This window comes from Phyllobates terribilis, unplaced genomic scaffold (genome assembly GCF_046119375.1).
Source record: "Phyllobates terribilis strain yellow unplaced genomic scaffold, ASM4611937v1 Scaffold_5__5_contigs__length_657084704, whole genome shotgun sequence".
Lineage (NCBI taxonomy): Eukaryota > Metazoa > Chordata > Amphibia > Anura > Dendrobatidae > Phyllobates > Phyllobates terribilis.
This window is the reverse complement of record NW_027362765.1, coordinates 59302227-59329994: the sequence shown is the minus strand read 5'-3', so window position 1 is coordinate 59329994 and position 27768 is coordinate 59302227. Positions and strand designations below refer to the sequence as shown.

General features: G+C 45.2%; 2 pseudogenes; both read right to left on the bottom strand.

Annotated features, from left to right (window-relative positions):
* The window catches only part of LOC141271448 (uncharacterized), a 305103-nt pseudogene that overhangs the window by 213704 nt on the left and 63631 nt on the right, over positions 1-27768 (bottom strand).
* LOC141271985 (uncharacterized) lies at positions 6517-27232 on the bottom strand (annotated as a pseudogene).

Sequence of the window (27768 nt, the reverse complement as noted above, 5' to 3'; positions counted from 1 at the left end):
CCTGGATTGATAGGTAAGATGGCGGTCTTGCATGGTGCGGGGTGGTAAGCCATGCCAGCACGCCGCCAGGGATGTTACAGAATATATGGCTCCAAACAATTTCAAACTGAGATCTCCCCTGCTGCATCACGTTAATGACAGAAAAAAAGATTTTTTTTTACTCCGCATGAGCTCTGCATACGGCTTAATTTCACCGCCACAAAATAACAAGGTGAGATATGGCTTGCTGTATCACGTTAGCTACTGAAAAAAAATAGTTTTTTTACTCTACATTAGCTCTGCACAAAGCTGAATATCAGCAGCACTAAATAACAAGGTGAGATATGGCTTGCTGTATCACGTTAGTAACAGAAGAAAGTATTTTTTACTGTGGATGAGGCCTGTATAACATACAAGATATGCTACAAGTAATTTCAAACTGATATCAAGCCTGCTGCATCATGTTAGCGATGAAATGAATTGAACAAGACAGTGAAATGTATGATTTGAGAGTAATCCAAATGCAGTAGTTTCACATTGGTTGTTTCATTACAAAGAAAAGTCACAAAACTGATCAAATAAAATAAATTGAAGAGGACAGTGAAATGTACGAGATGAGAATAATCGCTTTATGTAAATATTAACAAAGTTACATACATACACTGTAAACCATCAATACACCTGGTCCTAGTCTGATTGAAGTGTCAGAGACCAGATTTTACAGCAAACAAACATTTTTATTAGTACAATACATAAACAAAAACATAATAAGATAAAAAGCACCTCCAAACTGTGAGGAAGTCTGAATAGATGAAACGTGCGTAGGGGATTGAGGGGTCCTGCACTATATGGTTGCCCATTATATGACCAGCCTCTAGGTATGCTTACCATCTTTTTTACTATTTTGCATCTGCTGTGTTAGAGTTGTTTATACTCACTACTTGCAGTATAGCACCATATGGCGGTATATATATTGTACTTTTACATACTACTATGATACTGTGGCACTGTACCTAAGATGCTACCCCTCACAGTTTGGAGGTGCTTTTTATCTTATTATTTTTATCTTATTTTTATCTTAGTTATTTCTTTACAAATAAAAGTCACAAAACTGATAAGATGCATAAAGGATCTAAATGTCCATTTAGATGAGCTCACTATCGGCAACTGAGCATTTCTCAGAACGCTCATTACAATTTTCAGCCTGTGTAAACATGCAGACAATCACACGACGAGCAAGAAAAATGCTCATTGGTTTGGTGATTGTTCATTTTGGCATCACTGTTGTTCATAAAACTGACTGTTCATAAAAATCACTGTTATCATCGGCACATCATTCTGTGTAAAGAGGTGATGTGATACCAAATCCATTATATTCTCTTAGTACAGAGCGATCTTATCACACAGGTCAGTAAACACCAGCAGATTACTTTCTATATCGTCAGTCGTTTTGAAATCGGTCAATATCAATGGGCCTATAGTTTTGAGTGAAGATTAAAAGAAGGAAATTTATTTAGTCTTGAAAGAGACATCTAAAGGGGGAACAAACAATTATAAGTTTGTACGGTATATGGCCATAGTAAAAATATGGTGAAAATTTGTTAGATTTAAAAACAATCTTAATAGACAAAGAGCCCTGTTTTCGTCTAGACAAAAAAGGTTCACTCTCCAGGGGTGACTAGATAACTCAGCTGCAAAGCCTATCTAAAGATCTTGTCACAGTGGGAACCATCAATGACTTCAAAAAAGGTTTAGATAAATTCTTAGAACAAAATAAAATGAATTCTTATGGAAATGTGTAAAATTATTGTTCTGAAGCCAGTCTGATCAACATTCGCGATCAAAAACAAAAGTTTGCCATTTTAGGAAAGATAACCCTTCCTTTCATTCATATGTTCTCCCATTCCTCAGGTGAACTCCAGGGAGCAGAACAACTGAGTTTAGCTCTGTCACATTATTAAGCTATAGCAAGGAAATGCCCGTCGTGTGGCACAAACAAGGGAAAGGAGGTAAAGGGTGCCCTGACGATAGGATAGGGGTGCATTATTGTTCCTACACGTTTCCTTCTACCCATGCACCGTCACGTGTCTAAGCCCTGGCTGCCCTGAGCTAGCCCTAACTAGTGAGTAGGGCAGCAAGCACTAGTCTCACTACTAAGGTAAGGAAACACAAAGAAGGAAGCAAACAGGGAGAAATCAAACAACAAATGGAACTCCACAGCTTAAACAGGAACAAATTCTCCAGGGACTGGAACAACTTCTCCAAGGAGGTCAGCATAGGAAACCTATAACCGGCATAGGAGAGAGCTAAAAGAAAGTTTAAATAATGGAAAGGAGTGGCAACAAGCTGCAGCAGTTGAGATTAGAGCTATATGGAATCCCTGGAGGATTAAAAAGGAACCCTTAATCCCTTCTACACTAAGTGAATATCAGTCTTCACCACTCAAATTTAAGCGCCGAGTGGACTCCAAAAGAGGACTTGCGATCTGCCAACCACTGCGACCTTCTGATCCCAGATACCCCAAAGGTCTCAGCTGGATGTGGCACACTCGTGACAGTATCACCCCATTCTACGAATGACCTCAGGACCGGATGAGCTGCATGGAAAGAATGAACCAACCTACAGTACTGCCATTTACTTCCAATGCTAATACCCACATTCTCTCCTCTGGTCCATAAAACTTGCAATGCACCAGGTACTGAAGGGAACGGCGAACAAAACGAGAATCAACAATTCTTGCTACTTGAAATTCCAAATTACCATCCACCATTACTGGAGGAAGTGGTAAGGGTGACATTTCCGATGACGCAACATATTTTTTAAGTAACGATCTATGGAACACATAATGGATTTTAAGTGCTTGAGGTAACTCAAGGCGAAAAGCAACAGGATTAATGATGGCGACCACCCTATACAGACCTATGAACCTGGGACATAATTTCCAAGTGTAATGCTGGTGCCTCTGCCTTCTGACTCCCTCTCCCAATAGAGACACCGACTCACTCATCGCTTCGGTCCCCGTCCAGCACTTCCTGGTGATGCTACTGATGCCCGGCGTGTGCGCACCACATGCTGATCCCCGGGCACTGTGCTTAGGGTACGCTGTCTCGTCCTCTTAAAGGGACAGCGTGAGTCATCCTATAGTATCCCCAACCAATGGCTGGGAGACACTTATTATTTAAGGCACCTCCACCTGATGGGAGGTGCCTGAGCAAAGTTGTATGTCTGTTTCTAACACACTTGATAATTCTTAGGTCCCAGTGCTTGTATCCTGTATACCTACCAGTCTATTAGCCGTGCCTGGCTGCCTATCAGCTGCACCTGCTGGCCTGTATACCTGCCCGTCTGCCTATTAGCCCTGCTAGCCAGCACCAGCCTGCCTATACACCAGTTGTGCCCATCTGAACCTGCCTATCAGCAGGGCCCGCCAGCACCAACCTGCCTACACACCAGTCGTGCCCACCTGTACCTGCCTGCCTGTGTGTCTGGCGTTCCAGTCACTATACCATTGGTGTCATCCCATCTACCACTCCTGGCCGTTCCTGCCTCCTGTCCCTTGGGGGTCAGCTGCAATCCACCAAAGGTCAGTCCCGGAGTAGCCCCTGGTCCCGCCTTCCTTCACCCGTCCACGGATTGCGGTATCGTCAAGCCGCCGTGTATCAAAGTTTGGACTTGGTGAAGTCCCTAGTCTCGCCTCACCAGGCTCTCCTCAGATCACTGCACAGTGGTTCCACCACCCAGACCATTGCACCAGTAAGGAACTTTCAATTTAATATTTCTGGTAGACAACTATACCTATTCATTTACACACATGTCCAGACCTGGCATACATTTTTTTTTATCAGCGATACGTTTATATCCGTCCCCCATAACCCTCAAGTGGTTCTGTACCCCTTGCCATACAGAAAAGAGCGACTAAGAAAAATGTCCCTCCTAGGAACCTGAAGACCCCTCACTACAAAAAATACAAAACTGAGGGTGAAAACCGTATTCACCAAAAAATGGTGAATTACCAGTGGACTCATGATGACGATTGTTTAATGAAAATTCTGCCAAAAGTAAGTAAGCTGACCAATCTTCTTGATTCTCTGAAATGAAACACCTAAGGTAGGTCTTCAAGCACTGACTCATGCGTTCAACCTGACCATTCAATTGAGGATGAAAGGCCAAGGAAAAAGATAGATGCACTCCCAGGCGGGAACAAAAAGCCCTCCAAAATATAGATACAAACTGGGTCCATCAATTAGAAACCACATTGGAGGGAACCCCATGAAGCTTCACAATCTCACTAATAAACAGTTAAGCCAAAGTTTTGCTATTCTGAAGAGCTGATAAGATAATGAAGTGTGCCATCTTGCTAAACTTGTCCACCACCACTAAGATCACTATCTTTCCATTGGAGAAAGGTCGGTAATAAAATCCATAGACATATGTGTCCATGGTCTATCAAAAATAACTAATGATAGGAGAGACCTGAACGGACGAGACGCACAAATATTGCAGATAGACACGAAATCAACAACATTCTGATGTAACTGTGGCACCCCAGGGGTCTGGTTTTCCACAGTAATGTAATGTTATGTCTGAGAGCAGGTGGGAGGTCCTTTGGTCAGGGATCCTGTGCATGCCACACCTCCTGCCCAGTCTTGGGAGGGGAAGAACTTCCCCTGTATAAACCCTGGGCTGAGGCAGGGTTAGTCAGTCAAGGAGAGTAGAGACAAGAAACAGTCACAGGAAGAAACAGCAGAAGCTCAGTGGGAGCAATACTACTACAAGTCAGGGGCTGGCAGCTGCAGAGCTCGCCCTGACTGAGAAGCTTTCTTACCGGACCCGGCGTCCGAGGCTGTGGGGACTAACTCTTACCCAGCAGCTGAAGCCGACCGGCAGGGGATTTCAGGTCCTCTGGCCCAGAAACCCGAAGGCACGGTCACACGCGTGGGACCAGCACCGCCATCGTGGAGCGGAAGCCATTAGAAGGCCCCGAGTCACCGGCCATACGGGTGAGCACCACACGGTACACTCAGGGACGTGGGCTACTTATATCCGCTTCTAGCAAGGTAGCCAGAAGAGTACAGTCAGTTTGGGAGGCCTACAACTCCGCCTGGCCAGGGGAGATCCCATCTGCTCAAGGACTGACCAGGCCCCGTTCACTAGCAAGTACTCCGGGAGGGTCTATCGTTGTTACCAGTAAAGACCCTGAATTACACCGCACCGTCTCTGAGTGGTTCCTGCTACCCCCATCATCCACATCTGCTGCCCTGAGGCCATACCCCTCCCGTTGGGGGTTATACCATCTACGCTGCACCATCCATCCACCGGCCTCAGCGGACTGTCTTGCAGCGGCAGCTCCATAGCTGCATTCAACGGGTGGCGTAGTCGTCCTACATCTACCGCTGTTACATCGCCGCTCAGTTTGACTCCCTGGGCACGGACCGGGTCACCGCCACGAGACTACAACCCTCAAGAGATCCGGCTCCGGGTAAGCTCCCGCGTGCGCAACGCAGCGCGACACAGGCCCAGGGGCGCGTCATAACCTTGGCCACCAAAATGATAAGAAAGAAGGTCCAAAGTTGCTTTGCTATTCGGGTGATCTGCAACAACCGAGTGATGATGTTCTCTTAAAATTTTAAGATGGAAATTTAAAGGCACAAATAATTTTTCTGAGGGACAGGAAGCAGGGGCTTCCCCCTGATCCTTCAACACCTCCCCCTCAAGATCTGAGCAAATGGTGGAAATGACCACTTCCTGATGGAATAGGAACATTCATCTGCACTACCTCCCCCAAGAAAACTCTGAGACAAGGCATCAGCCTTGACTTTCTTAATCCCAGGATGGTAAGTGACAAAGAAATTAAATCTACTGAAAAATAAAGACTATCTAGCTTGTCTCAGAGTGAGACGTTTAGCAGATTCCAGGTACAACAGATTTTTATGGTCAGTAATCATGTCATGCCAGAGCAAGGAAATGCAACGCATGCCATGAAAACAAGGGAAAGAGTCTATTGCATTTTACAAATACATCTCTTGTAAATTTAATTGGACCCTGTTAGGCTATGTGCCCACGATGCAGAAATGCTGCATATTTTTTACGCTTCTCCCTGGCAGGAAAAACGCATGCGGTTTTCCCGCCAGGTAGAAGCATTTGTGAAGAGTTTTTGCATGCATTTCTGCATGCGGGTTATCAAGCGCTTTTCCAAGCGATTTTAGCATCACTTGGAAAAGTGCTTGACAACTTGTTCACACTATATAAATCCATGCAACCAGCATGGATTTATAGTAGTGTGACCAAGTTAGTTAAAAAAAGAATAATGGTGAAAAATAAAAAAAATAAAGTTTATACTCACCTTCTGATGTCTTCCCGGTGTTTTGTCTGCTCCGTCCAGTGTCTTGCACTGCTCGAGGTGGTGTGAAGGACCTGCGGTGACGTCATTGAGCAATGTGATGGGTCACATGACTCAGTGACGTCATGGCAGGTCCTTCACAACAACGCGAACATTGCAAGACACTGGACGGAGCAGACAAAACACCGGGAAGACATCAGAAGGTGAGTATAAACTTTATTTTTTATTTTAAATTCTTTTTTTTTACAGGTTCTATGGTACCCAGGTCTGGATGAGAGTCTCCTCTCCTCCAGACTTAGGTACCATCTGCACATTGAAAAGCATATAATTCGTGAGTACAAATGTACTGACACGGATTATATGCGTCTCAATGCAAGTCAATGGCGGCGATTACGCCGCGCTTCCACAAAATTAATGGACATGCTGCGGATTTTTGAGCGCAGCATAAACGCTGCGGAAAAAAACGCAGCATGGGCATTGAAAGTGCGGCTTGTCATTGGGGACCAAGGGTTTTTGAAGCGTTTATGCTGCGGAAATTCCGCAGCATAAACGCTTGAAAAACGCATCGTGGGCACACAGCCTAAGTCTGTTGAGGAGGGGGTCCATTTATTGAATGAGAAGCCCAAGAAGGGATACTGCATAGTTAAACGGCCCAATACTATTTACACTGTGTTCTGAATTATTAGGCAAATGAGTATTTTGATCACATGATACTTTTTATACATGTTGTCCTACTCCAAGCTGCATAGGCTTGAGAGCCAACTACCAATTAAGTAAATCTGGTGATGTGCATCTCTGTAATGAGGAGGGGTGTTGACTAATGACATCAACACCCTATATAAGGTGTGCTTAATTATTAGGCAACTTCCTTTCCTTTGGCAAAATGGGTCAGAAGAGAGATTTGACGGGCTCTGAAAAGTCCAAAATTGTGAGAAGTCTTGCAGAGGGATGCAGCAGTCTTGAAATTTCCAAACTTTTGAAGCGTGATCACCGAACAATCAAGTGTTTCATGGAAAATAGCCAACAAGGTCGCAAGAAGCGTGTTGGCCAAAAAAGGCACAAAATAACTGCCCATGAATTGAGGAAAATCAAGCGTGAAGCTGCCAAGATGCCATTCGCCACCAGTTTTGCTATATTTCAGAGCTGCAACGTTACTGGAGTATCAAAAAGCACAAGGTGTGCAATACTCAGGGACATGGCCAAGGTAAGGAAGGCTGAAAAACGACCACCTTTGAACAAGAAACATAAGATAAAACTTCAAGAATGGTTCAAGAAATATCTTAAGACTGATTTTTCAAAGGTTTTATGGACTGATGAAATGAGAGTGACTCGTGATGGGCCAGAGGCTTGATCAGTAAAGGGCAGAGAGCTCCACTCCGACTCAGAAGCCAGCAAGGTGGAGGTGGGGTACTGGTATGAGCTGGTATCATCAAAGATGAACTTGTGGAACCTTTTCGGGTTGAGGATGGAGTGAAGCTCAACTCCCAGACCTACTGCCAGTTTCTGGAAGACAACTTCTTCAAGCAGTGATACAGGAAGAAGTCAGTATCGTTCAAGAAAAACATGATTTTCATGCAGGACAATGCGCCATCACATGCATCCAACTACTCCACAGCGTGGCTGGCCAGTAAAGGTCTAACAGAAGAAAAAATAATGACATGGGCCCCTTGTTCACCTGATCTGAACCCCATAGAGAACCTATGGTCCATCATAAAATTTGAGATCTACAGGGAGGGAAAACAGTACACCTCTCGGAACAGTGTCTGGGAGGCTGTGGTGGCTGCTGCACGCAATGTTGATCGAAAACAGATCAAGCAACTGACAGAATCTATGGATGGAAGGCTGTTGAGTGTCATCATAAAGAAAGGTGGCTATATTGATCACTAATTATTTTGTTTTTTGCATGTCAAAAATGTTTATTTCTAAATTTTGTGCACTGATATTGGTTTACCTGGTGAAAATAAACAAGTGAGATGGGATTATATTTGTTTTTTATTAAGTTGCCTAATAATTCGGGACAGTAATAGTTACCTGCACAAACAGATATCCTCCTAAGATAGCCAAATCTAAAAAAAAAAACACTCCAACTTCCAAAAATATTAAGCTTGGATATTTGAGTCTTTTGGGTTGATTGAGAACATAGTTGTTGATCAATAATAAAAATAATCCTCTAAAATACAACTTGCCTAATAATTCTGCACACAGTGTATTTACCTACATCTGGGACTGCAGGCCTCCCTGGAATTGGCTACATGCTAAAACTTGCAAAGCATTTTTTACATTCTAAACATGAATATGGCTACTCCTCTGTGTGAATACTTTGATGTGTAAGAAGATGTGATTTAGCTTTAAAACATTTCTCACATTTGGAATAGGAATCTCGTTTCTCCCGTGTGCATTCTCTGATGTGTGACAACATGTGATTTCAGAGTAAAACATTTCACACATTCTGAACATGAATATGGCTTCTTACTTGTGTCTTCTCTGATGCTTAACAAGACTGGATTTCTCTGTAAAACGCTTTCCACATTCTAGACATGAAAAAGGCTTCTCCCCTTTGTGACTTCTCTCATGTGCAAGAAGATTTGATTTTTTTGCAAAACATTTCCCACATTCTGAACATGAAAATGGCTTCTCACCTGTGTGATTTCTCTCATGTGCAACAAGATTTGATTTTTGTGCAAAACATTTCCCACATTCTGAACATGAAAATGGCTTTTCCCCTGTGTGACTTCTCTCATGTGCAACAAGATTTGATTTTTGTGTAAAACATTTCCCACACTCTGAACATGAATATGGCTTCTCCCCTGTGTGAACTCTTTGATGTGTAAAAAGATGTGATTTATTTTTAAAACATTTCTCACATTCGGAATATGAAAATAGTTTCTCCCCTGTGTGCATTCTCTGATGTGTGACAACACTGTATTTCTGTGTAAAACATTTCCCACATTCTGAACATGAATATGGCTTCTCACCTGTGTGTCTTTTCTGATGCTTAACAAGGCTTGATTTCTCTGTAAAACACTTTCCACATTCTGAACATGAAAAAGGCTTCTCCCCTGTGTGACTTCTATGATGTGCAAGAAGGTTTGATTTTTTTGCAAAACATTTCCCACATTCTGAACATGGAAATGGTTTCTCACCTGTGTGATTTCTCTCATGTGCAATAAGATTTGATTTTTGTGTAAAACATTTCCCACATTCTGAACATGAAAATGGCTTCTCACCTGTGTGATTTCTCTCATGTGCAACAAGATTTGATTTTTGTGTAAAACATTTCCCACATTCTGAACATGAAAATGGCTTCTCCCCTGTATGATTTCTCTCATGTGCAACAAGATTTGATTTTTGTGTAAAACATTTCCCACATTTTGAACATGAAAATGGCTTTTCCCCTGTGTGATTTCTCTTATGTGCAACAAGATTTGATTTTTGTGTAAAACATTTGCCACACTCGAAACATGAATGTGGCTTCTTTCTTGTATGAATTCTTTGATGTTCACCATCAATTTTGTTATTTTTATTTTGCATAATAGTCTGTGATGAATTAGAAGATAGAAGCTTTTCAAAAGGATCAGATGGTAAATCTTTACTGTGAAGGCCTGGAGATAAATATGGGATATTGTCATGTTCTTCACATGTATCTGGTATGATAGTATGATCATGTGCAGTCAAATCTGAAAATGTAAGATGTGCCTCCGATCGGCTGGTACAGTCATCTGCCAAGAATAGAATGGAAATTATAACATAATCTTCAAATTAGACTAAGAATTCTAATATTTATACTTTCTATAACATTTCAAAACAAATTGTACTAAAATTCAATGAGGAACTGATGAAGGCACTGGTGGCAACAGTAAATATCAAAGCAGGGACTCCTAGATTATTATGTTAGACCATTAGGCTTCTGCTCTTTTTGTCTTTCACTTCACCACTTTGTAGATCCAGGTTTTAGTGTACCTGTCACCAAGCTTTTGTGAAATATAAAATATTTACTTATATTTAGTGAACTATTCAGTGAAGACTAATAGAGGTCAACCTCCCCAAAAAAATCCTCAAAACTGTCCCACCATATTCCCTTTCCAACCATGGAGAAAATGTTTATGTAACAATATACAACACTTATAACAACATCAAAATGCAGTTGAATGAAACACACTAATGACACATGCTAACTAGTGATGAGAGAGCACTAAAATGCTCGGGTGCTTGTTTCTGGGGTCGAGCAAATCGTAATGCTTGGGTGCTCGACCCGAGCAACGAGCCCAATGTAAGTCAATGAGAAACGCGAGCATTTTTCCGGTGGCTTCCCCCCCAGAGGTCTGCAGGGGGCCTAAAAATTGCCTAAATCGATGGGAACAGTTCTGAATTGACATAGGAACAGCATGGGGAAGACCCCTGGAAGCATCTTTGACTCCCAGGTCACTGCTGTGAACAATGTTGTCAGAGTATTACGCCAATTTTATGGATTCACAATAAAACATTTTCAGGGTAATGACTTGTATATAAGGCAAAAAAAAAAATCACACACAAAAAAAAAAATTGCACCTCCACACCTTGGGTTATGTTCACATGTAGCGTTTTTGATGTGTTTTTGCACTTTTGCATTGCTTTCAATGATGAAAAATACATTCACCAGTAAATGTCATTTTAACATTTTACTACCTTAACTGGTCATGTGGTGTGTGAGACATGATCAGACACATCAGGTTTCATTTATTAATGGGGGACTCTGAAAGTCACAAAGCCTATTTTTATAGGGCCATCATGCGGCCCTTACTATTGTTAAAGGGCCAGCAGTCGGCCCTCACTATTGTTAGAGGGCCATCAGCCGGCTATACTTTGTTGTTCCCATTATTAAAGAGGGGGTCTCCTATACTGTTATTGCACATGCAGTGTTTGCAAGGGCTGCCAAAAATGTTGACACACCCCAATACCCCTTTGAAAAGACATAGAGGAGGGCCTCAGTGAAAAAAAGTTCCCATTATAAAGGAGTGGGTCTTGTAAGGCGGCGGTGTTCACACTGTGCAGTAACTGAGGCAGTGACCCAAGCAAGTTCAACATAAACAGCTTTTATTTCAGCAACTCATGGGTTAACAGAAAGTCCTCCGGTTCGCAGCCGGGTTAACAGAAAGTCCATACACAATGGTTGCCGAGGGCAAAGGCCGAGCCTGACAGGTGCAGAGGGATCCCAGGCAGGGGTTCAGCCACCCTCAATCCTGCTGAGGTTTCCTGCTGTGCTTCTAGCAGGTTCCAACATAGAACAACACTAATCCTTAGTGCAGGGGTTTTAAAGGACTTGTGGCAAGAGCCACTGGAAAACCCGGGTTGGAGGGAGGAGGCCGCCCCACGGCCTCCTGTGACCTCCTCCCAGAAATCAAGGCCCTGCCAGCTTTTTACTAATCTGCCTTAGCCAGATAGCCTGACTAGGTCCATGCTCACCTTCATTCCTGCATTGCAGCCGCAGGTGTGTCTGTGACTGCAATGTACTCCAATGGTTCTAATAGGTCTCTGTGCACGTTCTGGGGGAGATATAACGTCCCTCGTATACGATCCCGGTCACTGCCTCACATATCCCCCCCCTCTGTTCCAACTTGTGGGGTTGAACATTTGCCATCATACAGGGTGCCCGGGACAGGGCATCCGCGTTTCCCTGCAAATCCCAGGGCGATGTTCTACAGAGAAACTGAAATTTTCCAGTGACAGGAACCACCTGGTGACTCGCGCATTCCTCTCCTTGTCATTTCTCATCCATACCAAGGGTGAGTGGTCCGTCACCTAGCGGAACTGACGCCCGAGTAAATAATAACGTAGCGATTCCAAGGCCCACTTAATAGCCAAACACTCCTTATCTACCACGCTATAGTTTTTCTCTGCCGGGACAAGTTTTCTACTCAAGTAGGTGACCGGGTGCTCTTCACCATTCACTTTTTGTGACAATACCGCTCCTAGGCCTACCTCCGAGGCATCTGTGTGTACAATGAAGGTTTCCTTGAAGTTGGGGCTAATGAGGACCGGCTGTCCACACAGGGCCAACTTCATGGACTGAAAAGCTTCTTCTGCCTTTGGCTTCCACTGAACCATTACCGATTTTTTCCCTTTCAAGAGATCAGTCAGGGCCGCTGTTCGCCCAGCAAAAGTAGGTATAAACCGGTGGTAATACCCAAGGATGCCAAGGAACGCCCTCACCTGCTTTGTACTTGATGGTTTAGGCCAGTTTTTTATGGCCTCAACTTTATTGATTTGGGGCTTAATAGCTCCTCGGCCTATCACATACCCCAAATATCGGGCTTCCTCTAGCCCTATCGCACATTTTTTTGGATTTGCCGTTAACCCCGCAGCTCTGAGAGAATCCAGAACCGCTTGTACCTGGGATGGGTGCGTATGCTAGTCAGTGCTATAGATGATAATGTCATCTAAATACGCGGACGCGTACTCCTGATGAGGCTTGAGCACTATGTCCATCAACCTCTGGAATGTAGCCGGGGCCCCATGTAACCCAAAAGGTAAGACCACATAGTGGTATAGACCCTCCGGAGTTACGAAGGCGGTTTTTTCCTTTGCCGAATCTGTGAGAGGTACCTGCCAGTAACCCTTGGTGAGATCGAGTGTGGTAAAGTACTGGGCCTGCCCCACTCTCTCAATCAGCTCGTCCACCCTGGGCATTGGATAGAGGTCAAACTTTGACACTTCATTCAATTTCCGGAAATCGTTACAGAAGCGTAACGATCCGTCTGGTTTTGGAATCAGTACGATGGGGCTAGCCCACTCACTCCGTGACTCCTCTATGACGCCTAACTGAAGCATTTGTTTTACCTCTGCCATGATGGCTTGCCTCCGGGCTTCGGGTACCCGGTACAGTCTCATTCGCACCCTTACCCCGGGTTCGGTGACAATGTCATGTTGGATCACCGTAGTCCTACCCAGTAGCTCTGAGAACACGTCGGTATTGTGCTGCACCAGCGAGCGAGCCTCCCCTCGCTGCTGTTTAGTGAGGGCATCACTTATCCTGACATCCCCCTCAGACGCTTTCCTGGCTGAAGGTAGAGAACTCTCTGGCGATATGCCCGGGGTGACGTCTGTAACTAAACACTCTCTGTCTTTCCAAGGTTTTAGCAGGTTTACATGGTAAAGCTGCTCAGGTTTCCTTCTTCCGGGCTGATACACCCGGTAATTTACCTCCGCCACTTTTTCTCAAACCTCATATGGCCCTTGCCACTTGTCCATGAGTTTACTCTTGGTTGTGGGTACCAGAACTAACACCCGATCGCCCTTGTTAAAAGATCTGACTCTGGCCCTTTTATTATATGTGCGCCTCTGGGCTGCCTGGGGATCTAGCAGATGTTCTTTCACAATGGGCATGACCGCCACGATCCGGTCCTGCATACTAGCCACGTGTTGAATTATACTCCTATGTGGAGTCGGCTCTTGTTCCCATGTCTCTTTGGCTACGTGCAACATTAAAGGGGTCCCTTGATCCGTCAGGATCTCCTTAGGTAGTCCAAGGTGACAGAACATAGCAAACAGCTCCCGTGCAATCAGTTTTGCTGAGGTGTGGCGTAGTGGAATAGCCTCCGGGTACCGGGTGGCATAGTCGACGACCACCAGTATATGTTGGTGGCCACGGGCGGATTTTACAATGGGCCCTACCAAGTACATTGCAATCCGTTCAAAAAGTACTTATATCACTGGCAGGGGTACAATGGGCTACGAAAACTTGCGGTGGGTGTGGTCAACTGACATTCAGGGCAAGATTCGCATTACCTTTTGACCTCCACGTAAACCCCAGGCCAAAATAACCGCAGTAAGATACGTTCTAGCGTCTTTTTTACCCCTAAGGGTCCACCCAGCAGGTGTGAGTGTGCCATCTCCAGAACCGCCTGACGGTACGACTGAGGTGCCACTAACTGTTCCACAACCTCGTCCCTGATCTTATCTATCCTATAGAGCAACTCACCGTTGATTACCATGCGTGGAAATACAGTATCTGCACCGGGCTGTTGAGCTACGCCATTTACCTCTAACACCCTTTCCCACGCCTGAGCCAGGGTGGGATCCTGTAGCTGAGCCATCCCAAACGTGGCCCGGGACACTTCCAGCTCGGGGATCGATGGGATCTCCTCGACCTCTCCTGCCAGCACCTCTAAGGGAAACCTATCGGGGTCACACTGTGTCCCTAGGTTGGAAACCCCTACGGCAGGTTCCCCTGACTCAGGTTCATCGGGTACAACGCCTGTAATACATTTTACCGGGGGAGAGTGGATTTTGTTTTTCCACAAAGTCCAGAACAGGGGCAAGTCTCTTCCCAACACAGTCCCATAGGGAAGAGTTTTTACCACCCCTACCACATGTTTTATTTCTCCACACGGCGTGGACAAGACTATCTCCGCAGTTGGGTACTCTCGGAGGTCCCCATGGATGCACACAACCCTGACGGGCCGTCCACTGGGGTTGTCTCCTGCCACCAGCGACCCATGTACCAAAGTCACAAGGCTCCCTGAGTCCAGGAGGGCCTCCGTGGGGTACCCATTAACCAGTACCTGGCATAGTTGGAGTTCACTGTCCCGGGGGTCGGCGCTCGCCGTGCAGACGGTCTGGGCATACATTGAGACCCGGCGGCTATATCCGCAGTCCATGGGTTCCGTAGTCAGGGGGCAATTAGCAACCACATGTCCCAGCCCCTGACACCTCCAGCACCTAAGGGTGGAGGTACTGTTAGGTCTTATGACAGTTTGGGAGGGAACCGGTCTCCTGCCACTCTCACTCCGGGGTTCCCATTCAGCAAAGTTACGGTACTGACTGTTCCCAACAGAGGGACGCGACCACTTTCCCGACTCCTGAGTGGGCAGGGATCGGCGTGACAGCCGCAAGGGGGAAGATTCCCCGATAAAGTCCTTAGTGGCCGAGTAGCGCTCGATCAAGCTGACCACCTGGTCAAGTGTGCCGGGGTCCCCTTGACTCACCCAACGTTGGATAGCGACTGGCAGAGTCCTCACCAGCCGGTCAATCACCACCCTCTCCACCATCTGGGCTGGAGTCAAAGTCTCAGACTGGGGCCACCTCTTTACCAGCTGCAGGAGGTCATAAGCCTGAGACCGGGCGGGTCGAGTCTCCACATAGGCCCACGAAAACACACGCTGAGCCCTCACGTATGTATTGACCCCCAGCCGGGCAAGGATCTCACCTTTGAGTCTCTGGTAGTCCTGGGCGTCCTCTCGACTAAGGTCGAGGCAGGCCTTTTGGGCATCGACGACCAAAAACGGAGCCACCACTTCTGCCCACTGGCCGTGCGCTCATAAATGGTCAGGAAAGCTTCCACGTCGTCCTCCGGTCCCATCTTGCTCATCGCTGAGCGAACCTTGTCCCGGGCCTCGCGACGTTCCGAGGCTGGTGCCATCTGCGTCTCCCGCAGGGCAGCAATCTGTTGCAGCAACAGTTCGTTTGTTTTTTGCTGCTGCTGGTACAGTAGCTGCTGCTGTTGATTATGCTGCTGTTCCCGCTCCTGCTGTTGCCGCTGAGACTGCAGCTGCTGCAGCTGGGTAAGTACCGGCTGCTTTAACAGCTCGTCCATTTTGTCCACGGGGTGAGGCTGAAAGGTGGCAGGCCGGATTGTGGTCATGCAGCGGCCGGTGGGGTATGCCTCAGTTACTATGCCCGCATTCTCCACCAAACTGTAAGGCGGCAGTGTTCACACCGTGCAGTAACTGAGGCAGTGACCCAAGCTAGTTCAACATAAACAGCTTTTATTTCAGCAACTCACGGGTTAACAGAAAGTCCTCCGGTTCGCAGCTGGGTTAACAGAAAGTCCAGACACAATGGTTGCCGAGGGCAACGGCCGTGCCGGCCGCTCTGAGCCTGACAGGTGCAGAGAGATCCCAGGCAGGGGTTCAGCCACCCTCAATCCAGCTGAGGTTTCCTGCTGTGCTCCTAGCAGGTTCCAACATAGAACAACACTAATCCTTAGTGCAGGGGTTTTAAAGGACTTATGGTAAGAGCCACTGGAAAACCCGGGTTGGAGGGAGGAGGCCGCCCCACTGCCTCCTGTGACCTCCTCCCAGAAATGAAGGCCATGCCAGGTTTTTACTAATCTGCCTTAGCCATATAGCCTGACTAGGTCCATGCTCACCTTCATTCCAGCATTGCAGCTGTGTTTGTGACTGCAATGCACTCCAATGGTTTTAATAGGTCTATGTGCATATTCTGGGGGAGATATAACGTCCCTCGTATACGATCCCGGTCACTGCCTCACAGTCTCCTATACTGTTATTGCGTATGCAGTGATTGCAAGGGCTGCCAAAAATTTGGATGCACCCCAATACCCCTTTGAAGAGACATAGATGGGGGCCTCAGTAAAAAAAATTGTTACCATTGTTATGGAGTGGGTCTCCTATATTGGTAATGCCCATGCACTAAGTAGGATGAAAAACATTTACCCCTGAGGGGTATACATGAACACATGAACATACTGTATAACAGAATGTTAGAGGTAGGCCTCTAAAAAAATTCCTACGGACATCATAAACACCCTTAAAAAAAAGGGGGACAACAGAAAATAGACAAAATCAGGAAGCGTATAACCATGTCTGGGTGTGAAGAAGTGCATGGGAATAGACCCCCCAAAAACAAGCCACTGGATTTGACTTTATGTTCCGCTGCTATCATCCGATGGTGTTCAGAAGTCTGGCCTAATCCAGCCCTTGTTCATTTTTATAAGAGTCAACCTGTCAGTATTTTCAGTTGACAGGCGGAAGCGCCTATCAGTTATAATGCCCCCGGCGGCACTAAAAACCTGCTCTGACAAAACGCTAGTGGCAGGGCAGGCCAGGACCTCCAACGCATAGAGCCAGTTCATGCCACATTTCCAGTTTGGAAGTTAAAAGGCACAGAGGAATCACGGAGGATGTTGGTACGGTCAGAAATGTACTCCTTCAGCATCTTCCAAACCTTGTCCCTCCTTCTCAGAGTACCCCGTGCATCAGGGCTAGGGCGCTGGGAGGGTCTGAGAAAACTGTCCCAGTTCTCCTTGTAGAGTAGGTCTAGAAGTGTGACGAACCAGTAATTACTGTCGGCCAAAATGTGTACAACGAGAGGGTCACAGGAAAGGCAGAGGAACATAAAGTCAGCCATGTGTGGCAGACTGGGAACAGCCAAGTGTTCCTGACGAAGAGGATGACTGTCCATGTTCTCCTCCTCATTCTACCTCTCCTCAGGCCATCCATGCTGAACAGACGGTATTCCAGTTGTGTAGGTAGTACTGTGCCCTTAGCCTCGACCTCTGTGTGCACCATCACGTCCACTTCCCCGTCCCTTGCCACACGCCTTGCCCATTTTAAATGGAGTATAATGTTTGGCACGCTCCACTAAATATCTGTATTATTACAGCAGTAATATGGGATCACGTGTGATGACCATAGTTTTAGGCAGTGGCTTATTAGTATGATATTGGTCAGCGACCAAGTATGAATAGGTCGAACAACATACAACTGGCAGACTTTAACTCGAGTGTAATATTTGGCACGCTCCAAAAAATGTCAAGATTATTACAGCAGTAATATCGGATCACGTCTGATGATGGACAAGTTTCTCTGCTTCCACAATACAGCAATGCTACTAAAATAAGAAAAAATCTTGCTGTATTCTGCTAACAAGCAAATGGAGCAGTAAAATTATGTACTGTATTGCTTTTTAAGCAAATAATCAGGATTAAGAGCAACAAAAAAATTAGCCCTGATATCTAGGGCTATGGATATCTGTAACAGCAGCAGACAGAACATGCAATGGACCCTATTCTGCTGTATACAGTGTCTACAAACTCTGCCTGCCTACTCTTGCTATCACCAGTAACATATGCAGCTGGATTAGTCCTTAGAAGGACTGTTAGTTCAGATGGATATACTGTATATCTTGCTGTGGAATACCTATACCTAACTAATAAACCGCCAATTCTGTCCCTCACTCAGCAGCACCTCTCCCTATTCTGCCTGTTTCCGGGGTACACTGTGACAAGCATAGGGTCACCAGGTCTTATATAGACCTGATGATGCTATGCAGCTAGCCAATCACTGTAATGTCACAACCAACATGGCTGCGGCATTACAGTGAGTGGGAGGCAATCCCCGCATGTTTATTCTCTGTCTAAACAGTGCCAAACATGCGGGGCGGGGACCCGAACAACCCGGAAGCAGTGAGATGCTTGGGCGAGTACCGAGCAGTTTCGCGCACGCTCGCTCGCTCATCACTAGTGCTAACTACTAAAAAAATACAGAACTAGTCTGAGTCCATAGACGCTAAGTATACTGTATACATTATACACATATATAATATTATATATATAATATGTGTTACCAGTGGCAAAGGAACTTCTATCATCACAATATGTTTAAAATACAGCCCAATAAAACCTGTTCAGAAATTAACTCCTTAAGAACGCAGCCTATATTTGATTTTGCATTTTCATTTTTTTCCTTCTCTTTCTCCAAGTGCCCACGTTTTAATTTTCCTGCCAACATAGCTGTTATAAGGGCATTTTTTTTTGTGGGATGAGTTGTTGTTTTGAATGACACCATTCACTTTATCATATAATTTACTAAAAACGGGAAATAAAGAAGCCAAAAGTGGGAAAAATCAGTAACTACACTTGAGAGCAAATACCCTGCAGTAAATAAATAGCAATAGTGCATGAAAATAACAGAGTACTTGGTTAACATATTTTGATCAAAAAAACAGTATGACCAGTGTGAACATGCATCTACATGTTGCATACATAGAATATAAATGGAATATAAGTTGCTATTTATTTAGGTTTTTAATCCAATGACTAAGTAGCATTTGTGACTTCTCTGCATTTAGTGGTCACTACTCACCTGTGTGATTATCTGTAGGAATCTCCTCTTTACACCGCTCATCACCCATCACATATGTCTCTGTAGTATTAATATGGGTCAGATCTTTACCCTGAAACAAAAATTGTAAATGTCACAGACAGATGGGGAAGTCACGTGATTCAGAAGAACAGAAAAGATGAAATAGCTGCAGATCTCCTGTATAAATTTAACCTGTCAGCTCCTAATTCTCACCAGCAGCCTTCATAACCAGAAAACTGTGAGAAGATCCAGACAACATCTAATGTCTATGATCAGTTTTATCCTGTCATCTCCACCAAGTATAAAACATACACTGAATGGTCACATTGGGAGAAGATCCAGACAACATCTAATGTCTATGATCAGCTTTATCCTGTCATCTCCACCAGATATAAAACATACACTGAATGGCCACATTGTGAGAAGATCCAGACAACATCTAATGTCTATGATCAGCTTTATCCTGTCATCTCCACCAAGTATAAAACATACACTGAATGGCCACATTGTGAGAAGATCCAGACAACATCTAATGTCTATGATCAGCTTTATCCTGTCATCTCCACCAAGTATAAAACATACACTGAATGGCCACATTGTGAGAAGATCCAGACAACATCTAATGTCTATGATCAGCTTTATCCTGTCATCTCCACCAGATATAAAACATACACTGAATGGTCACATTATTAGAGGACCTCCTTTGGTCTTCAGAACCTCAGCAAATTGTTGTGTTGTCAATTACAATAAGTGTTAATCTTTCTGCATTAATATTGTCCCCTGAGGACAGGATAGGTTTTTACAGTTGCCAAAATATAGATGGAGGTTCTGACGTGCTCTGAACAACCCGTTATTACTTGTAAAGCAGATGTTCTACAGGATTAAGATCTGAACATTATAAGGGCCGGGTAAGCAAGAAAAAAATGTACTGTCATGTTCCTGGAAGCAATCCATGACTATATGACCATTGTGACATCGAACATTGTCCTGCCATAAGTGTCCTTCTGCCAGAAAAGGATGAACTTATTTGACTACTGGCCACAAAGCCTAGGTAAGCTCCTGTGCTAAAGAGTTGTTTATTCAGACACTTTAGTTGTAGATCCAGCATTGTCTTCAGCTGCAGGACATGACTGTGCACCACCTGATCTTAGAGCAACTCTTGACAAACACCTCCAGCTTCTTTAATTAAGGAGTTCCTTGTACTCGTAGGATCTGCTTTTTTCTGGATGTTTTTCTCAAATTCTCATTTCTCAGTATAATCTCACCACAATTGTGTGTACTAGATGTTCAAAGTTGGTCACATCACTTTATGTTTCCATTATAATGTAGATTCACATTGCAAATGTCCACAGGAAACTGATCACTGGGTTTCCTGCTGCACTCTCACTCTGCACTCTTTCCAATGAAGAACGAAAGTTTATATTAGAAAAGTTGGGGTGTCTCTAATAAATTGACCATTCAGTGTATAATACTGGTGGATAAAATGAGACTGAACACAAGACCTTCACAGCCGTCTACACATCATAGGGAAGATTTCATTACACTTTCTCTCCATCTACCTGATGATCCTGAGGAACATTAGGATTTTCTTGTTTACAGACCTGTGGAAGAAGAGGACGGGGACATCTCTCTGGTGTTGTCCTCTCACTGGATGGAACTGGAGGAAACACATACAGGTACTGAATTCATTCTTTACATACAGATAATTATAGGCCGTGTGTATTTAGTCCTGTCTATTACCTGGTGATGTGAGGGGCTGGGGAACCTCTATCATGACGTCCTTATACAGATCTTTGTGTCCTTCTAAATACTCCCACTCCTCCATGGAGAAATAGACAGTGACATCCTGACATCTTATAGGAACCTGACACATACAATGATACCGTCACCCCCCCCCGATCCCTTCATAGCATTAATGTATAATGTCCCAGCATTCCCAGCAGTGTCACCTCTCCAGTCAGCAGCTCAATCATCTTGTAGGTGAGTTCTAGGATCTTCTGGTCATTGATGTTCTCATGTATCAGTGGGTGAGGTGGAGGCCCCGTGATTGGGCTCAGGGGTCTTGCCCATCCCTCAGACACAGGGTCCTGACAGTGCTCACTAGAGGTCTTCTTCACTACTGTGTAATCCTGGTTATGGAGAGACACATTAATAAATCTCACTACAGACATTTCCAGAGTCCTCACCTCTCCAGTTCTGTCCATCTGTTATTCCCATAGATAAGAATGATGTAATGTGACGTCATCAGAATCTCTCACCTCTCCAGTAAGCCGGAAGAGGATCTCTAGGGTGAGGTGTAATATCCTCTCCACCATCTTGTCCCTGTCCATATCCATCCTTGATAATAGGAAAATTCTGTTATATAGAAGATCTTCATTGAGAGGATCCAATATTGTAGGGACCTGAATGGGGAGAAGATGATGATGTAGCGGTATTATTATTAATAGAGCACTATTAATGCTCTGGTATTGTATACATGAAGACGCTTTAGATACGTATATAAATTACAGTAAGGTATTAGTGACTGACCAGTACAGTGGGAAGAGGACTCTGTCCTTATGGACTGATTTAAGAGTCTCCCAAAATGATGTGAGGAAACAGTTTAGGAAACTAGACATAGGTAAAGCAGCAGGACCAGACACACATGTCCTTAAAATGTCTGCAAACCATCTGTGTACTGTCTTTCAATACCTGTTTAACTGCAGTCTACAATCACAGAGGGTACAAGTGTTATGGATGACTTCCTGCCTGGTTCCGGTTACCAAGACTACTTTCCCAGCAACCCTAAATAACTATCGTCCTGTGGCCTTAACATCGTATGCTATGAAGTCCCTGGAAAGATTAGTGCTTGCTTACTTGAATCCGAGGGTGAGGACGCCCCATAGTTTGCTTACTGGAATAGATTGGGGGTGGACGATGCTGTTATGTGTCTGTTACATACAGTACATTCATTTTTGGGTAATGCTGGAACAACCGTATGTGCAATATTCTTTGACTTCTCCAGTGGATTAAATATCTTACAGACACTTTTACTAAGCAACAAGATGACTGATATGAATGTGGAGGAGGGTATGAGAAATTGGATAACTACCTGTCAGATAGGCCACAGTTGGTACAGATGGAAGCGGTCGTGTCTGGTAGGTGATTGAGCAGTGTAGGTGCACCTCAGGAAACGATGCTGTTGCCCTTTCTTTTCATGTTGTATACAGCAGATTTTCAGTATAAGGGCTCGCTCCCACTTGGGGTTAAATCGGACAAATGTAATCCGATTAAAAATCGGATTGCATTCATACCAATTTATTCCTATGCTTGTATTCTCAATGGCGTTTTTTTTCCTGCTCAGTTCGGATCGAGATCGGACGGAAAAATAAACACAGCATGCTGCGATTGCATGTGGAATTCAGATTGCACGCACCCATATAATCCTATGGGTGCGTGTGAAACATCACCTGAGTGCAGTGCGATCATGGAGAAATTAATTTCTCCATCTCCTCTGTAGTTGTTCTGCGATCCTCTCATGCGAGAGCATCAGAGCACAAAGCACTGACACTCGGCTCCCGCTCGCAGCAGAGCAGGAGCCGAGTGTCATTAGCATATCACATCGGATGTGACTCGGGCCTAAATCTGATTTTTGCCACCGACTACCACGGATGACTGAATGTTAATTGGACGTATTAGGGAGGGCTGGGGTGATGGGGAATATAGGAAGGTGTTGTTGGATTTTGTGGATTGGTGCAAGGCTAACTATTTACAACTAAACATAAAGAAAACTAAGAAGCTGGTAGTGAACTATAGCAGGAGAAAGATGGACTGTTCACCTGTGACTATTGCTGGTCAGGAAGTGGAGCAAGGTAGAGAGTGATAAATATCTGGGGGTCTGCTTGGACAGCAAAGTGGACTGGAGCTGCCATACGGACAAGATTTACAAAAAGGGGATGAGCAAACTATACTTCCTATGGAAACCAAGGTGGTTCAATGTTTGCAGTAAAATGTTAGACGTGTTCTACCAGCCCGTAGTGGCAAGTGCCATCTTTCTTGCAATCATATGCTGGGGAAGTAGTGTGCGGGTGTCTGAAGCTAATAAGCTTATCAAGATGGCCGCCATCTTGCCACTTTTGAGGAGGTAGTGGAGGAAAGAATTCAGAAGTGTTTGGCGATAATGAGCAATAACGCACACCCATTATATCATTATATGAGCTGTTCATGAGGCAGAGGAGCATCTTCAACAACCGTCTAATCCTACTAAGGTGTAAGAAGGTAAGATACAGGAAATTGTTCGTGCCGATTGCTATGGGAATGTACAATAACTACCTAAGTGTGAAATTCTCCAAGTGACAGGTGTATTATTGGCGTTCTAATTGTATGTCGTACTGACCGGTCATGAATAGGAATGTATGAGATTATACCTGAAAAATTCTACTGTTATGTTGTAATTCATGTCTATGTTCTGCTGCTGTTTTATTGTAATTTCGCCCTGGATCAATAAAGTGTATTATTATTCTTATTATTAATTTATATAGCGCCATTGATTCCATGGCGCTGTACATAAGAAGGGGTTACATACCAAATACAGATATCACTTACAGTAAACAAACTAATAATGATAGAACGGTACGGAGGGAAGAGGACCCTGCCCTTGCGGGCTTACATTCTACAGGAAAGGGGCGGAGACAGTAGGTTGAGGGGTTGCAGTAGTTCCGGTGTTGTTGGTTGAGGTTACGTGAAGGAATATATCGGGAGATTAGTTCAGAGATGTATGGAGGAGAGAGGTTATGGATGGCTTTGTAGGTCAGTGTTAGTAGTTTGAACTGGATACGCTGGGGGAATGGGAGCCAATGAAGGGATTTGCAAAGGGGGGTAGCAGAGGAGTAGCGAGGCGAGAGATGAACGAGTCGTGCAGCAGAGTTGAGGATGGACTGGAGGGGTGCGAGAGTGTTAGCAGGTAGGCCACAGAGGAGGATGTTGCAATAGTGGAGGCGGGAGATGATGAGGGCATGCACAAGCAGTTTAGTAGATTGAGGGTTGAGGAAAGGACGGATTGTGGAAATATTTTTGAGCTGGAGGCGACAGGAGGTGGCGAGAGCTTGGATGTGGGGTTTGAAGGACAGGGCGGAGTCAAGGGTTACTCCGAGGCAGCGGATTGTCGGCACAGGGGAAAGAGTAATGTCATTTATTGTGATAGAAAGATCAGGTGGGAAAGATATGCGAGATGGGGGAAAGATAATGAGTTCAGTTTTGTCCACATTGAGCTTGAAGTAGCGGGAGGAGAAGAAGGAGGATATGGCTGCTAGACATGCTGGGATTCTGGACAGCAGAGAGGTGACATCTGGGCCAGAGACGTAGATCTGGGTGACATCAGCGTACAGATGGTACTGGAAGCCATGGGATTTTATGAGCTGTCCCAGGCCAAGGGTATAGATGGAGAAGAGTAGGGATCCTAGGACAGAGCCTTGAGGGGCTCCAACAGAGAGGAGGGGGGGGTGAGGAGGTAGTATGGGAGTGGGAGACCCTAAATGTGCGGTTAGAAAGGTATGAGGAGATCCAGGATAGGGCAAGGTCTTTGACGCCAAATGAAGAGAGGATCTGTAGTAGGAGGCAATGGTCAACTGTATCAAAAGCAGAGGACAGGTCAAGAAGAAGGAGTACAGAGAATTGTCTGTTAGCTTTGGCTGTAAGTAAGTCATTGGTGATTTTGGTAAGGGCAGTTTCGGTGGAATGGTGGGGGCGGAAGCTGGATTGTCGGTTGTCGAAGAGAGAGTTAGATGAAAAGTGGGAGGAAAGTTCAGAGTGAACGTGTTGCTGAAAGGGTTTGGAGGCAAATGGGAGCAGCGATATGGGGAGATAGCTGGACAAGGCAGTTGGGTCGAGGGATGGCTTTTTGAGGATGGGCGTGATTGTGGCATGTTTGAAGGCAGCGGGGAAAGTGATAGGTTGAAGAGATGGGATGAGTGTGGGGGTGAGGTTGGGGAGGAGGTAGGATGGGATGGGGTCGAGTGCACATGTGGTGAGGTGTGATTTGGAGAGGAGACGAGTAAGGTCTCTTTCCGTGATGTTGGGAAGGGAGGTTATGGGGGTAGGGAAATGCTGTGGGAAACAAAGGGGTTGTGGTGGTCAGACAGTAAAGACTTGCCGTGTTTGGTCAATCTTGTTTTTGAAGTGTGTGGCAAACTCCTCAGCAGATATGACGGAGGTCGGAGGGGGCAGTGGAGGGCGGAGGAGAGAGTTAAAAGTGTTGAATAGCTGTTTCGGGTTGTAGGATAGGGAGGATATGAGAGTTATGAAGTAGGCCTGTTTAGCAGAGGTGAGTGCTGATTTGAATGCAAGTGTTGCTTGTTTGAATGCAGTGAAGTCATCTTGAGTATGTGTTTTCTTCCAACGCCGCTCCGCAACCCTGGACGCTTGTCAAAGCTGTTTAGTGAGGTTGTTGTGCCATGATGGCCTGTTGACTCATCGTGCTCTGCCATGCACAAGAGGGGCGACCCATTCAATAGCTGATGCGAGAGTGGCATTGTAGAAAGCGGTGGTGCTGTCTGTGTCATGGAGTGAGGATATGGATGTCAGCGGTAGAACAGAGTCAGAGAGTGTGTGAGTGTCTAGATGTGCAAGGTTTCTGCGGGGGGGTGCTAGTTGCCGGACATGGGTGACAGGTGGGGAGGACAGGGATGAGAATGTGAGTAGATGGTGGTCAGATTGGGGTAGGGGGGAGGTTGTGAGGTTAGATAGGGAGCAGAGTCGGGTGAAGATCAGGTCTTGTGTGTGTCCGTCTGGGTGGGTGGCTGAGGAGGACCACTGAGTAAGTCCAAAGGATGAAGTAAGCAACAGGAGTTTGGATGCTGTTGACTGGCGAGTGTCAGTGGGGATGTTGAAATCGCCCATGATGATTGTGGGAATGTCAGCAGAGAGAAAGTAAAGAAGCCAGGAGGAGAATTGGTCAATAAAGGCAGTGATCGGGCCCGGAGGTCAGTATATCACAGACACTTGGAGGTTGAAGGGAGAGTAAATGCGGACAGAGTGGACTTCAAAAGAAGGGAGAATAAGGGAGGGAAGAGGAGGAGTAGGGCTAAAGGTGCAGTTGTTAGAGAGAAGACCCACTCCTCCACCATGTCTGTTTCCAGGGCGAGGAGTGTGGGTGAAGTGGAGGCCACCGTAACACAGCGCAGCAGGGGAGGCAGTGTCAGAGGGTGTTAGCCATGTCTCTTTGATGCCCAGGAAGGAGAGATGACGAGAGGTAAAGAGGTCGTGGACAAAATGGAGCTTGTTGCAGACAGAGCGGGCATTCCAGAGTGCTCCAGAGAGAGGGAGCAGTGGGGTGGGAGTCAGGGGGACCAGTTTTACGTAAGGGAGGTTACTGTAGTTTGCAGTTGGTTTGATGCGATAGGTGGGGGAATTGGTGGAGGGTGCAAGCTGTGGGGGTCCAGGATTGGGAGATATGTCTCCAGCAGTGAGGAGAGAGGGAGAGCAGGTGGGAGAAGGAGAGTGTCCGGCTTGTTTTATGATTTGGGAGGATCGATCTGAGGTTGAGGAGCAGGTCTGTAGATGAGGTTAGGTGGGGAGGTAGGAGGGAAGGAGAGATGATGATTTGGTTAGAGGGTGCTGGGGTTTGGGGATAGCGAAGGAGAGTGAGGATTAGTGGGGCAAAAACAGTAAGGGCATATGTAAGCATGATGAAAGTGTAAGGGAGAATGAGAAAGAGAATCTAAGTACAAAAAGTAGATAGTTATCCATACCTTCTGGTCACTTCTGGCCCATTTCTGGCATATTTCATATTTAGCCCCTTAAAAAGCGACCCTTTCAAAGCCAGACTCGTCTGTACCAGACTTGGCTCCCTTGATTTATTGTATCGTATCGTATTGATTAACAATCTTCAGGATTAAAAATCATAAATTGCAGGAAATCTCCAGTAATGAAGGTTTCAGTGAGATAATTCCAATCTAATAACTCACCTGTCACCTAAAGCTCCGTCAGCGGCTTCTCGTGAGAGAAGTAAAGATCTACTTCTGCTTACAGGACCTGTGATGAGGTCACAGGAGGGGAGGAGTCAGGGGTCACATGATCAGGGGCCTCAGTGGATGCAGGACTCTGCTGTGCTGGTTGTCATGGTGCTGGATGAGGTGAAGGTTATGTGTGGGGTCAGGAGGGATTTACAGGGGGAATTTATTAGTTAAAGCAAAGAAGTTGGATAAAATATAAGGTTAATACATATAGACAATGTCGCCCTCTTCACCACATAAACAGACAAAAACCACACAGACATTTCTATCAAAAAAAGAGAAATATTCTTAATTAATTATCCGGCACCATTAATTGGTCAGGACACCTGTCAATCGTAAGCCCGTTTGTGCTGGGATAATTACAGTCATGGCTAAAAGTGTTGGCACCTTTGAAATTGTTCCAGAAAATTAAGTATTTCTCCCAGAAAGTTATTGCAATTACTCATGTTTTGTTATACACATGTTTATTCTTTTGTGTGTATTGGAACAACACAAAAAAGAGAAAAAAAAACAAATTGGACATAATTTCACACAAAACCCCAAAAATGGGCTAAACAAAATTGTTGGCACCCTCGGCTTAATATTTGGTTGCACA